This window comes from Petaurus breviceps, unplaced genomic scaffold (genome assembly GCF_028583685.1).
Source record: "Petaurus breviceps papuanus isolate PSGF00001 unplaced genomic scaffold, PetGlider_PUasm1.0 38, whole genome shotgun sequence".
In the NCBI taxonomy this organism is placed as follows: domain Eukaryota; kingdom Metazoa; phylum Chordata; class Mammalia; order Diprotodontia; family Petauridae; genus Petaurus; species Petaurus breviceps.
This window is the reverse complement of record NW_027186304.1, coordinates 45439748-45455535: the sequence shown is the minus strand read 5'-3', so window position 1 is coordinate 45455535 and position 15788 is coordinate 45439748. Positions and strand designations below refer to the sequence as shown.

The 15788-nt window shown below is 36.1% G+C and overlaps 1 pseudogene; it reads right to left on the bottom strand.

The window, feature by feature from the left end:
* Positions 1 to 9805: 9805 nt before the first annotated feature.
* On the bottom strand, positions 9806 to 10460 carry LOC138170076 (small ribosomal subunit protein uS4-like; annotated as a pseudogene).
* Between the last annotated feature and the right edge of the window lie 5328 nt (positions 10461 to 15788).

Genomic DNA, 15788 nt, shown 5'->3' with positions numbered 1-15788 from the left:
CTCTTTGAAAATAAAAGATGAGGCAGCTGGGTTGCATAGTGAATAGAGCAAAGGCCCTGGGTAAGGAGGACTCAGTTGACCTCAGACATTTGATACTTACTTGTTCTGTGACCTTCAGCAAATCAGTTAAGCCCAATTGCCTTGCCTTCCTTCCTCCAAAAAGAAATCTTAAAAAATGAAATAAATAATACATGAGAAGGAAAGAAGGGAAAGAGATGGGAATTGTTTGAACTTTACTCTCATCATATTTGACTTAAAGATGGAAAAGCCTAATCAATAAGGTATCAAAAATGAATGATGAACAACAATGCATATTATATATTGTAATGTCAATCAAAGGCAACTTACCTCAAGGTTCAAAATATCAGCATAGCCTCTCCATTTTATTCAGTGACAAATTAAGAACAGAAAAAATCAAAATACATCATTCACCAAGTGTAATTCAATAAATTCCAAGCACTACTCCACCCTGGGAAGTATATTCATTCAGTCAATGCCAAAGACCCTCCTCTCAAATGGAGATTAGTTTCCAGTCATAAACAAAGTGCATTCATTTGGTTGGTCACAGAGCACAAAAAAGCCAAAAGTTTCCCACCTCTGGATCACAACTGAATTACAATTATCATCAGTTAATGCCAAGCACCTTCTGGAAAGGGGCAGTAGAGAGCACAAAGGCCATCTACCCCCTTACTTACAACAATGTTAAGATATCATCACAGCATTTATTATTCAAAAAGAGGTTTTTTTCTTCATCTCGACCTGAGGTAATTTCTCATAAATCTCTGTTCCTGGAGAGACAAAGCTTAATAAGGCCACAAGATACATTGACAGTGTCCTCATTAATTCATTCTCTGTCTGCAGAACAGTCCTAGGACCCCTGAAAACATCAGGATTCCAGGACCTCTGCAACAACAGTATTGGCCTTCACCAGCAGATGCAATTCACTCTCTGTCTGCAGAACAGCTTCAGGACACCTGAACCAACAGCAAGGTTGCAGGACCTCTGCAGCAACAACACTGGTCTTTACCAGTGGACGAATCCGGCAAAACAACATCAAAACAGACAGACAAAGTACCGGCATCACATCCATGTCTCTTCAGTCCAGGTGGCAGCTCTCAAAAGACTTGTGCTACTCGATCTGGCCCTCAGCAATCCTCTCTCTGCCTCCATGATGCTGCTTCCATTTTTTTTTTTTGCCTCTATTCCTCTGCTTGTACCTCTCCAAATCCACAGCACCAGCTCCTCCCAGTTAAGCCCTCCCTTTTCACATCAGCAATTCCATTCCACAAGTGGGATTCACAAGCTCTGGGTTTTAACATTCAACCCAAAAACAATCCAATACAAGGGGATCTTTAAATTCTATTACTATTATTTTCATGTGATATAATAAAAATATATAATATATGGTATGGATATAATTATGACAACCAAAGCTAACTTTTGTACAGAGCTTACTATGTGCCATGCATTATGCTAAATGCTTTACAATTATTATTTGTTCCTCACAACAAACTTGGGAAATAAATGCCACCTTATACATATGAGGAAACTGAGGCAAACAGGTTATGTGATTTGCCCAGGGTCACACAGCTACTCAGATCTTCCTGACTTTGGTTTGATGCTCCATCCACTGTGTCACTTTGATGCCCCATTTATTGTATTAGTATATCATAATATGTATATTATATATCTAATTATGTATATTTGTATATAATATGCACATATTGATGTATTTGCTGATATTTCTCTCTTTCTCTTTCAATAGTATTTCAGTGGGTACACACTAATGTATTTCTTTTAAATACTAAGTGTATTTAATTAGAAGCCATTGATTGAAAAATTAAAAAAAAATGATTTTGATGAATCATCTTAAGTCTGCAACTTACAAAACCTCTCAAATGCATATTGCCCTTGTTGACTCTTGGCAAGAAAAAGCTAAAATTCTCTTCAATTGCTACCTTTGTCATACTTTTTTTGAAAACAAAGAAGTTGGATTATGAAGGCAAGAAATAATTTTACACATATCAGAGAAAGCATCAATGGTCCTTTCTCAACCAAAAGAAAATTCTAAAATACAATAATTACAAAACAGAACAAAAATTAACTACGAAATGTGCACATTTTTAACAGTTTATAATATATATATATATATATATATATATATATATATATATACTAGCAATATGGCATGTGATTTTAACTTTGAATTGCTAAATAGAATTTAACTAAGACCTACTGGGAATTTGAATGTATTATTGAGTAGTAGAGAATAAAGTGTATATGAGAATAATATCAATCTTTCCTTCTTTGAAGGAATATGAATTATAAGCTTTGTCATTTATACATTACTGTCCTCAAAAGAGGCATATCTGGGATGGGTTCATTCATTCATTTATTCATTAATTTCTTCCTTCAGGCATTCCAAAAACATTTAATTAAGTTCCTACAACATATTTTGCTAGTGTCAGGGGAGATATAATGCTAAGTTATGGTTCTGGCCTCATTGTGGCACCATGGAGGGTAAAAGAATATTTAGCATGGAATTGAAAATTTAACTGTAGGGGTATCTGTAAACACATTTAAGGGAATATTTCTTTTCCTTTGACATGTGAACTGGTTACCAGTTACTGATTGTCTGAAATAGTATTAGGATTTAGAACTGACAAGGATTCTCAGAGAAACAACTACCCTATATAGCCAGGAAGGAGTGAAAGTTTTTAATTTACTTTGGAAGAGCATAACCAATATACTTAGTTATATTATATTTGGTTTCTTTTTGGCAGGTCCATCTCCAAGTTTCTAGATGTTTATATACCTGTTAATTGGTCCATGAATACAGTTTGAGAAGATTAGACTTATTTTTCTTAGCACACAATAAAAATCTGTACGTGGATCACTGTTCCAAGTTTGTAGTTTTAATACTAACACTAGTTAGTGTTTCAGAAATATGGAACTTAAGATTTTTTTGAAAAAAAAAACCACTTTGGATACAGCAATATGTCTGTTTTTGAGAACTCTAGGATGTAGGTAGTGCAAATATTAATTTCCCACTTTATCTCGGGAGAAAAACTAAGGTCCAAAGAAAACAGAGATAGTGAGAAAATTTATTCCAACCTTGTGTGCTCTAACTGTATTTTTAATGCTCAAATATTCTATATCATTTTACCTCCTATGCAGCTTCTGCATGTTGATTATGTTGATCAGGCAGTTTCACACATATACAATGTATCAGCAATGCCATATTCACAATGCCTATAGAGATTACAAATATGCTGATATAATTATCCATCACAAAATACGTCAGGTTTGCCATTTGGGGAAATAAACTAGAAAATTTATTAAGATACCAAAAGACTGAGTCCCAAAACCAGAAAGTGAAAGCCATCAGAGTAGTTATGACATTGGCACAGGTAGATAAAGTAGAAAGCACCCACATTTTCAAGCCTTTAAAACAGAACAGGCTACCTCAGGCAAAGGTCCTCCTCTCCCCACTCACAGCAACCACCCAGTGTCCTGGAAGAATGCTCCCAGCAGCTCCTGCCCCTGGCAGTGCACAGCCGGAGTCCCAACTCAAAAAAAAAAAAAAGGCAACCGCCCCCCACCTCCCAACCGCAGGACCGTTTGCCCTTTTTTTTTTTTTTCTTGCTCTTATGTCTGCACGTCCATGGGGCATGGGAGATCTTTAAATCCCATAACCCTTACATACATACACAGATGCATGCACTCACACATGGATAACCTGATTCATCACAAAAGTTCATATTTATTAGTTTTACCATCATCAATGATTTCAATAATCTCCTTAAAATATCATATTTGTGTATCCCACATTCATATGCTACTTTTAGGATACTTTCTGCCTACACAAAACTGATATATATTATATGAACATTCTACTCAATACTAACTTCCTAGGCCATATAATCATTCTTTTTTGACCTAAAAAAAACTGTTTCTGGGTTGATATACAAATAAGTATTTTCATGACTGGTTTATCCCGTAGCCATACCTTCTCATCTATTTAAATCTAGGTGCATAAAACTCTCATGACATGGTCAATTTTTCATCCATGCTTTACATTTAAGTGTAAATGGTTTTTCCTCTTTAGAGCCTCCACTCTATTCTGTCAGAAAACATAAGGGAAGGGGGGTATTTCTCACTTAAATGTAGTTGTCTACATTTTAGTGTAAAAGGATAAGGGAAAATGTGTTTTACAGTTAGTGACTAGAAAAGCAATTAGTAAAAATGAAATGCAGTTAAGTCCAATGAGCATTAGGGATGTGAAAAAAAATGGAAAATTATGAAATAATTTAAAACAAAATTAAAATACCCTAAAACAAAACAAAAAGATACAGAAAAATGGAATATGTATTGATTCTGTTCATGTGAGGAAATGTAAATAAGAATGCATAGACAAAGTCTCTTGATCAAACACAGATGGAGTAACTGAAAGCCCATTATGATAGTTTATATACAGAAAGTAATTTTAAAAATTGAAATTTTTTTTCAAATTTCTTTTCCAAATTTTTTCCCTCTTCTCCCCCCATTGAGAAGGCAAGAAATTTGACATAGGTAAAAAATGCAGTTATGCCAAACACATTTCCATGTAAGTCACTCAGTGAAAGAAATCACAGACCAAAAACAAAGAAAAAGAATCTTTTAACTGCATTCAGGGTCTATCAATTCTTTCTCTAGAGATTGACAGCACCTTTCATAATATGTCCTACACAACTGTCTTGCATAATTGTATTGCTGAGAATACCTGTTACAGTAGATGTCATCTAATGTTGCTGTTAGTATATACAATGTTCACCTGGTTCTGCTTATTTCACTTTGCATCCGTTCATATAAGTCTTTCCACGTTTTTCTGAGAGTATTCTGCTCACCATTTCTTTTTTTTTTAAGCAATAAGGGTTAAGTAACTTGCTCAAGGTTACACGGCCAGTTATTTCTGGGTGTGGTGCTAAGTATCGGAGCCCGGATTTGATCCCTAGGTCATCCCGACACTGGGGCCGGTGCTCTTACTTGCTGAGCCACCTGGCTGCCCCTGCTGCTCACCATTTCTTAAAGCAAAAGCATTCCATCACAACCATAAGCACCTTGTTCCATCATTTCCCATTTGATGGATATCCCCTCAATTTCCAATTATTTATCACCACTAAATGAATTGCTATGCATATTTTTGTAAACAGAGGTCTTTTTTCTCTTTTGGATACAGACCTGGTAGTGGTGTTGTTTGGTCAAACTCTATGCTTGGTTTTGTAGCCCTTTGCATATAATTCCAAATTGTTCTCTGGAATGGTTTAATCAGTAGAAAGCACATCAGTGATTTAACTTTCCCACATGCCCTCCAAAATTTTTCGTTTTACTTTTCTGCCATACTAGCTACTCTGACAGATGTGATATAGTAGATGAAAGTCATTTTAATTTTCATTTCTCTCATCAGTAGTGATTTAGAGCATTTTCCCCCATGACTATAGTTAGTTTTAATTACTTTGTCAGAAAACTACCTGTTCATATCCTTTGACTATTTCTCAATTGAGGAATGATTTTTATTTCTATAAATTTTACTCAGTTTTCTATTTTTGAGAAATTAAGGCTTTATCAGAGAAACTCACTGTAAAACCTTTTTGAACAGTAATGATTAAAAACCCTTACCCCTCCATTTATCTTATTTGTCCTTCTCCTTCTACCTTGTCCATCCTCTAAAGTGTTTTGCTTCTCAGTTTTAATTCCCACAAACTGCTCTTCCTTCTATAAGCTCCCCCCATCCCCTTCCCTTCCTACTTTTTTGCATAGTAAGATAAATTTCTACAGCCAAGTGTCTATATTATTCCCTCTGAGGATATTCCCATGAGAGTAAGGTTTATGTACTTCTCTCCCCACTTCACCTATTTTTTCCTGTACTGTAAACATCTCTTTAAGGCTTCTTTTATGCCAGACTTTTTTTTTTCCCTATTCTACCTCTCCCTTTCCCCTTCTCCCAGTACATTCACCTTTCTCATTCCTTAATTTTATTTTTTTAGATAATCATTACATCATATTCAACTCACACCTCTGCTTTCTATCTATGTATACTTCTTCTAACTGCCCTAGTTTTTAGAAAGTTTTAAAAGTTATAAATATCATTTTCCCATGTAGGCATATAAACAGTTCAACCTAATTTAAACCCTTATCATTTATCTTTCCTCATTACTTTTTTATACTTCTTTTGCATTTTGTATTTAAAAGCGTACTTTTTTATTCACCTCTGGTATTTTTATCAAGAATGCTTGAAAGTCATCTACTTCATTGAATATACATTTTCCTCCTAAAGGATTATACTCAGTTTTACTATGTAGGTGATTCTTGGTTGCAATCCTAGAACTTTTGCCCTCTGGAATATAATATTCCAAGCCCTATGATCCTTTAATGTAGAAGCTGCTAAATCTTATGTTATCCTGATCATGATTTCATAATATTTGAATTGTTTCTTTTTGGCTACCTGAAGTATTTTATCTTTGATCTCAGAGGTCAGGAATTTGAATGTAATTTCCCTGGGAGTTTTCATTTTGAAATCTCTTTAAGTAGGTGCCCAGTGGATTCATTCTATAAATGAATACTAGTAATAATTTTTACATGAAACTGGGAAAAATAAAATCCTAAATAAATTTTTTAAACTCAATGAATTTTTGTCCCAAATTTTCTATATTCCCTACATTTGTCCCTTCCCCATTCTATGATTTTAGCCAATCTGCTAGATGTAAAATGATATAAGATTGTTTAAATTAACATTTATCTAATCAGTAATTATTTCAAGCATTTTTTCATGTAACTATAAATTTGTTTTGATTTTTTTATTAGAAAACTGTCTGTTGATATTCTTTGATCATGTATCAATTGGTGATGACCTATTCATATAGATTTACAAATGATTTATATATATTTAATATATGAGACCTTTATTGGAGAAACTTTTTATAATATTTTCTCAAATTTTCCACTTTCTTGCTGGTGTTGGTTACATTCTTTTATTTGTATGATTTTTTTTAAATTAAATATAATAAAAATTATCTATATTACACTTTTCTGCCTTTTGTTTATTGATAAGATTTTTGTCTTTTCATAATTCTGATAAGTAATGTGTGCTATGTTCTTCAAATTTTCTTATACTATCTTTATAACTAGTTTTGAGCTTATCTTGGTAAATGGTATAAGATATTTTCTGTCATTTTATTTTTTGGAGGGGGGAATGCAGGCCATTGAGGGTAAGTGACCTATTCAAGGTCACATAGCTCACAAGTGTTAAGTGTCTGAGACCAGATTTGAAATCAGGTGATCCTGGCTTCACAGCTGTTGCTCTATTCACTGTGCAACCTAGCTGTGCTGGTATAAGATATTTTCTATGCCCAATTTCTGAACATATTGCTTTCCAGTTTTCGCAAATTTTTTAAATCAGATAATGAATTTTTATCCTAAAATCTAAACTTTTTACACTTGTCAAATACTTTATTATGATATGTATTTGCTGCTGTTTAGAGTATGTTTACTCTACTCCATTGATCTACCATTCTATTTCTTAGCCAGTACCCAATAGTTTTGATAATTGCTGACTTATAATATATTTTAAGGTCTGGTAATACTAAAACACATTCCTTTCTTTTTGAATTTGTTCCTTTGATATTATTCTTGACTTTTTGTCCTTCCAAATGAATTTTATTTTTTTTTTCTGTCAATAAAGTATTTTTTGTAATTAAACAGGGATGACAATCTGTTTTAAGTAGTATTAATTTGACAAAAATGGTAAAAATATGTAGCCATATAATTAACAATACCATGAAAATATTATTTTTAGCATTTAAAGATAGTGTTCTCTAATAATTACTCTCTGATGCTATCATAAACAATAGTGTGATTTCTCTTATCGAATTTAGTGATATTAAATTCAGAGACCAGCTTGACCTCCTTCAGTGTCAGGGGATCTCAAAGTATGAAAGTAATCTCAACTGACCAAAACTAGTCAAACCAGGGGTGTTCTTAGTTTTTCATTTAGAGATTGCTGAGTCAAAATATACTTTATAGAAATAAAACTATTGGAAAAAATATCCAAAGGAGATAAAAGTCATATAGGGCCTTGTAAAGGCAAGCAAAGGAGTACTTAGTGCCTTGTTTTAGCTGTTTAATTATTTAGCACCTTGTTTCCTTTAAGCCTTGCCCATGATTATATCAACTCTTTGTTAAGAAACTGAACTTGTGAACCCCAGAACTTGCAAACCCCTGTTGCTAATGCAACAGGAAGGGGAAGAACAGGGAGGAGCTTAATGACCATGTATAAGTAGAACCCCAAGCTGGGAAAGAGCAGAACTGAGGAGAGAGCACTTTTGGTGGCAGAATTGAGTAGGGAAACTTTGTGGTGGTCAGGAACTCTGTATTTATTTTTATTTGTGATACTTTGTACAGAAGCCCTGGGACCTTACTGGAAGCCCTGAAAGAGGATTTTCTTGTTGTCTGTTTACAGAAACCTTGGGGGAGGTATTCATAGGTCCTAGGACTGTATTGATGATTTGTGTTGAGTTTTCAGACCCTGTATGTAAGTCTGTGTTGATTTCATAGGCAGATAGTAAATTGATGATGGTGCCAGAAATATGTGCAGATATTGTTTTGGCTCTGTTTAGCTTTGTCATACCAGAAACAGAAACTGTGAAGGACTTGAGGTGGACTGGACACTGTGAGTTTCAATATGGAATGGGAACTGGATGAGGAGCTGAGAGCTGCCTCCCTTTGAATCCAGGTGACAGTTGGGTAGATTCAGGCAGGATTTGGGACCATGGAGGAGGAACCATGGAATCTGAGAGCCAGCCTCCAGTCAAAATGAAAAGATCTCTTCTTGGGTACTTAGTGCTGACTGAGAAGATCATGATTTACTGTGGCTAAGGGGTGGGAGAACTTTGTACTCTGTACCTTGTACCTCTTAAGGATGATTGGAAACTAATCTCCAATTAAGAAAAAAGAAGACTTTTTGACTGAGAGATTAAGACAATGTGACCTAGGGGAGGAAAACTTTGATCTTTGTACTATGTGTCCCTTAAGGAGGCTTGCTCCTTGAGGATGATTGAGTTAAGGGCTTACTGCATGATATCTTTTGCTTAAAACTATGTGGCCATTTTAGTGATAACTTGTTATAACAATGTGAATGCTGTACTTTGGTTTCTGTGAATGTTTTGCTTTAATTTACTGCTGAACAAACAGAGAGGTCACTTCACTATGTAATGAGAACCTTAAAGCTGTTCACAGCAGCAGTCCTATGGAAACCTGCTCATGCTTGGATTTACAGGCCTCAATTACTTCAGTGTCAATGAAATATCTTTCATACTTACTGTGATGGAATTATTTTAATGTTATTACAAAAAAAAATCTTGCAATTTCTTAATTTTAAAGAAATCATCCCCTCTAAGACTAATTTGAAAATGAAAAATTGAATATCACATATAGATATAAAATTAATTATTTTATTTATGTATATTCTCAAGTATTTTTATTGTTTTGATATTGCATGACATGTCTTTATTAAAATGTCATGGCCTTCAAACTAACTTGGCTATTTTTTTTTTTTTGGCGGGCAATTGGGGTTAAGTAACTTGCCCAAAGTCACACATCTAGTAATTGTGTCAAGTGTCTCAGGTCAGACTTGAACTCAAGTCCTCCTGATTCCAGGTCTGCTGCTCTATGAACTGCACCACCTAGCCACCACGGCTATCATTTTTTTTTCCAAATCAAGGGGCTTTATTCTGATGTGGCAAGCTTGGGGGGGAGGGGGAGAGAGGGGCGCGTTTAATTTTCCTCTTCGTCGTTGCTGGTGCCCGCCCCTCCCTGGACTTTCTTGGCATTCTTCCTCTTGACCCTGCCAGCCTGGCCACCACCGTAGGGTGCGCGCAGGGAGCAGTCGATGTGCTTCTGGGAGTCGAGGCGCACGATGAAGGAGGGGATCTTCACCTCCTGCTTTCGGACCCTGATGTGCCTCTGGCGGATGAGCACGCGTGCCTGGTGGATGGACTTGGCCAGGCCCAGCTTGAAGACCTGGGACTGCAGGGGCCGCTCCAGGAAGACCTCGATCTTCAAACCCAGAATGTAGTCCAGCTTCATCTTGCCCTCTTCCAGACGCAGATGCGCACCAGGCGGCTCAGCAGGGTGTTACCTTCGAAGAGCCGCCGTGGTTCCTTCTGGTACAGCGTGAGCAGCTCCCGCGCAGCCTTGGGGATCTTGGCAAGCGTGAACTTGACCCGCCACACGTCGAGCTTGTTGCGCAGCCCATACTCGCCGATAAGCTTTAGCTCCTTGTCCAAGTGCGACTTCTCCAAGGGCCGCCGCGGCGTTACATACGTCTTCGGACACACCCAGTTCCTGGCTACAGGCATTTTGGCCTAGCAGGACAGTCTGGCCCGCGCCTCCTTCACGCTTCTCAACCGGCGGGGAAAAGCCGGCTATCATTTTTATATCATATTTTACACTTTATCAAATATAATGTTATGTATTAATAGCTATTACCAATTTAGAAAAGAATGTTCCATTTGCCATTTATTTCATGAGGAACAGCATGTGTTCTCCCATATTTGAGAGAGAAAGGGAGAGAATTCTTTAATGGGCGTATTTATGGACAAACATGGTACTTGCTATGGACCTAGAGAATGGGTCATAAAATACACCAAACAACATAATAACTGATCCAAGAAAACTTTTAGATGTTTTTTTTTTCCTGATTACAATCCTTTGGAGAGCTATAATCAATACAGGAGGCACACCAGAACTACAGGTCACAATTCGACTGTGCACCTGAGAGCACTAAGGATTTTTGTCATTGCTGTTTTTTTTTTTTCTATCTCCCATATAAAACCAACCAATAGCCATAAGCTTTTGTAGGTCATTCCCTATGCACTACCCACTGTAGGCATAATGGGACTTATGCTTAGATACATGCCAAAATTTACATTGATCTAGTCTCTCAGAAAAGCAGTTAGATGTTTGGTATATACTTCATTAAATATCCAGATGGAATTGATGTCTTTACTAAATTGATTAGATTTTATTACTCAAAATTATTATACTAGATTAATTTATCAAAACTCATACTATTAAGCACACCTCAGTCCTTTGTAGTCACAGCAAGGCAGCCATAGAGAACTAGATATGATAATAGTGAGACTGAGTGGAGGGAGAGTCCTCAGTTGTTTAAATTTATAATTTTAAAACTGTAAAAAGCACATATCTTGTATGCTTAAAGTTTGTGATCCAAAAACTGGTGTCAGTCTATAAATCAATATTTGGGAAACACAACTGGCTCTCTCTCATCAGAATTGGCAAATGTTTTAGATTCTAACTTTCCAGCATATTATCTGAGTTATCCCTTGGGTTAAATGATATTGTATTTTTGTTTCCATTAGTCTTTAGCATAATGTCTATATGCCTCCCTCCACAATACTTGATATAGATAGCTAGGATAAGAATCTAGAAGAACAGGATTGTTTATCTCAAATTCTGTATATGAGAAAGATGATAATAGTGTTGCCAGGGGAGAAGATAGCAGCACTCACAAGATTGCCAAACATGGAATAATACATTTGGGAAATCTACTAGAGAGAGTCTAGCTAAGGAATAGTTTATTTCATACAGTTTCTCATCAATGGATTAGATTGTAAATGAAAAATATTCAGAATTATGTTGTTGTTATTGTTTTTCAATCCTATCGGACTCTTTGTGCCTATTTGTTGATTTCTTGGAAAAGATGCCTGAGTGGTTTGTTCTTTGGTTATCCATCTCATTCTACAAATGAATGGAGCCAAACAGTGTTAAGTGACTTGCCCAGGATCACACAGCTAGTGTCTGTGGTCAACCACATGAGTTTTTCTGACTTCAGGCTAGGCACTCTATCTACTGCACTACCTAGATGCCCTCTCTAGATTATAAGTAAATGTAAACATTAAATATTATCCTCAATCTCTCTACCCCTCAAAGGAAAGGAGTAAAACAAACTCACAGGCTTGGAAAGGGAAAATCTCTGCCTACTTTCAGGTAGTAAGTAACTGGCACAACTCAGGTTCCACCTTGCCATTTGCTTTTAGATTCTCTATTTTATATTTCTAAGATCTACTTCCATTTTATCCCATCTCCTCCACAAGCTCTTTAAAGTAAAAGGCTGTCTTTTATATTTTCAGCAACTTTATCTACAAAATAAAGTGTTCTCCACTCACTGCAGTGGTAGATTGACTAACACATATGATAGACTGACTAATAATGCATCATTGTAGCAGCACTTCCAGGGTTGTTACCATATATATTTACTTAAAATTCCTAAGACATACGTATTTGAAAATGTTTGTAGTTCCCAGCCACTTTAATAACTTGCTTTTTTATTAATTAATTTCCTTTAAACAACACCTGGGACTCCTAGAACAGATTATGCTTTATGCTTGTCAACATAGTCATGTTGTTGTTTAGCTATGTCTGACTCTTTGTGACTTTATTTGTGCTTTTCTTGGCAAAGAAACTGCAGTAGTTTGGCATTTCCTTCTCTAATTCATTTTATAGATAGGAAACTGAGGCAAACATGGTTAAGCGACTTGCCCAGGGTCATACAGCTGGTAGGTTTTTGAGGCCAGATTTGAACTCAGCAAGATAAGTCTTCCTCACTTTAAGCCTAGCATTCTATCTACTACAGCACTTAGCTAGCCCAAGATAGGCATAGTTTTCATCAAAGAAGGCTTTACATTCTTGTCCCTGTCAAGGTTAAAGGAAGGGAGAGCTAGGCAACACTTTTTGCTCTTTACCTACTCATATGTTTCTCTAAATTATGCCTTTTTTATCAACATTTCTCTTTTGCTTTCTCTGGTTATATGTGAGTCCTAATGTTTGTGAGGAAATACAAGCAGTAAGCTAGGACTGCCTTTAAGTTCTGGTCCTTCTTCTGGAAATCAAATATACATAATCCTCAAATGTAAAATTTTTGTCATCTTTAAATACAAATGTCCTTCTACCTAGTAATAACTTGCAAATCATCTCCCTTGGACTCTCATACATTGTTATCATTAACATTAATGTTCAACTATTTTTTCTGTGGTGTTAGATTACAGAAGATATAAATAAGATGAATGACTCCTTCATATTTGATAAAATCAACCATAAAGTTAACATTTATTCAAATAAAGTTCCCCTTTTGAGGAGGAACTAGCTATGCACACTCTGATGGAACAAAACAACAACCTACAATAACATGAAAATATGTCAAGAGTTCATAATATAGGCAGATAAGAGTTAGGCAATTTTTGGCTGAAAGCAATCATAGAGAATATTTACCCAGCACCTTCATTGTTGTAGGTGCGAAAACTGAGGTCTTCAGATATTTGTCCAAGGTCACACAGCCTGTATACACTATATAATTTAGATTTAATTGAATTTGAATGGTACTCTCTTTTCTTCTACTGGGTTCCCTCATTACAATATTTTCCCATTATTCTTGTCAAGCTAATCTTCAATCTGGAACCACTGTTACCACTACCACATACTTTCTCCTACCTATATAGCTGCTAAACATTGCTAGCACAAGTCATAAAATGACTGAATAAAGCCTAACAAAAAGCATCATAACTATTTCTCAGAATTTAAATGAATGAAGGATATCATATCTGTATGAATGTATGCTTTTTATAGTACTTCTTTTGTTTTGCTTCTCCTCATCTAAACTGCCAACTCTTTGAGAGCATGCATTCCTGTAATTCCTATAGTGTAGTATAATAATGAATGGTAACCATCATTTAATAATGCTGTGGGGGTGTATGACATTTTCAGGGAGGATTAGCACCTCTGATGTGATAACTTGCCAAGCCCTTTTTAGGGCTCTTCATCCACTTTGATGTTGACCTGCCATCAGTTCTCACCTGGTGCTCCAAGAAGTTGTGTCATGTAGAGTGGCCACACCCTGGTAAAATTATCATGGTAGACAGGCAGATTGTTTAAACTATATCAGGGGTAAGCAACGGGACTCAAACCTGTTGGTGAGTTAGGGGGTATGTATCCAAACATCTGAAGACTTCCCAAGGCAGAGTAGGAGGATGTAAAAATTTGTCCCAATGGTCCACGAAGGTAGTAGAAGCAGGCACTGTGGAACCCTTAGAGCTTGACTAGAAACCTAAGATTTCATAGTCAGCCACTTGACTTTTTTCTTACTACTAGATGAGTCTGGAAAAGACAGTGAGGCGTATGCTTATTGTTACTCTACATTTAATTCCAACATACTTGAGAATCTGGAGTCCCCTCATCTGACATGGTTAAAGCTTGATGAAGTAACCAGAAAACTGAGTCAAAACCAGGACAAAATTTGGGGTACACCGTGTGAGTGGTTATTCTATGTTCTTTTCTTTTTATCACAGGGGACAATTTCGCAAGTGGACTGCTTGTATTTCATACCCCGCTTCAAGAGCATTCTTTGGATGAATGACTTTTGAGTAAGATAAAGTTGTCACAACATTACGCAGGGAGCTTACTTAGTACATAGATAGTATATTGATTAGATACAATTGATGAAGCAATGGGAAGGTGAGTGTCTTTGATCCCACAGAATATTAAATGTAGCAAATGTATAATGGAGATGAAATATGCCAAAAAATAACTGCTTCTCTTTCACCATTAAAACTAGACACCAAATAAACCAAAATGTCTTCCCTTCATATTTCCCTCAAAACTTTTGAATATTGGAAGGTATTAATCAAAATAAAGTCTAATGTGGAAATCCCTAACCATTTCCCATAGCACATAGGGATCTGTTGTTTATCATACATTTCCTGTATCCACGTGTTCTAGCTGCAAAATAAGGAAGCATTTTGTCTCCTCCTTAATATGGGTTAGATCCATTAGCGGTAAGTAAAAGATGTCATTTATGTTGAGCCATAGGACTCAGATTCTACTAAGTCACCAAAGGAATGAATAATCTCAAATTCTCCCACATGTAATCACCAAACTACTTGATGTTACCTTATTACTAACTAGAACACTACTGAATTATTTTAGTAATATTTCAGACTTGGGCTACTGAGTTGCCAAGGTCAGGATAGCCCACATAAGGGAGATTTAACATGAGAAGACATTATATCTGAAAAACTAAGTTGTAACTGTTCTAAGGAATTTGATTTATTAAAAGAAAGATGCATTGTTATCATATTGAGCTGTGAGAACCTAGAAAACCCCAGATGAAAAATAAGCTCTGGCAGATCAAAAGAGGTTGTTTTATTTTTGTTGGTTTTTTTCTTTGTTTTCATTTTGGCATTTCAATATACAAAACACTTTCACACCTTTTGCATCAATTAAAGGATATATTTAATAGCTCACAGTGTATCTTGAGTTCTGTTGGAAAAAATAGTGTAGATTTTTAAACTATTATATAATAAGTATAGTGTTTTAAATATATTTAACCAGCACCTTATCCTACTCCAGCTCCATATAATACACTCCTGGCAGATTCAGTCTTTCCTTGTGTCTCAAGTACTTGTGAAATTTTCCCCAAAAGTCATAGTATGAAGCTCACATGCAAACTGTAGCAGTGATGGGAACTCAATCCTGACATCAATGCCTATGTCTGTCCAAGCACTTCACAGCTCCAGGGTCGGCTTCTGGCTTATCCTAGCTCCTATGTAAGGTCTACCTCCTCTCCATCCCCTCATCTCAGCCTGTATGTATTCCGCACCATTTTTCTTAAATTCCTGTGAGTCTTGACCCTCTTCAGCAATCTGCCTGGGTGACATCACATAAGTGAGGACATGGGC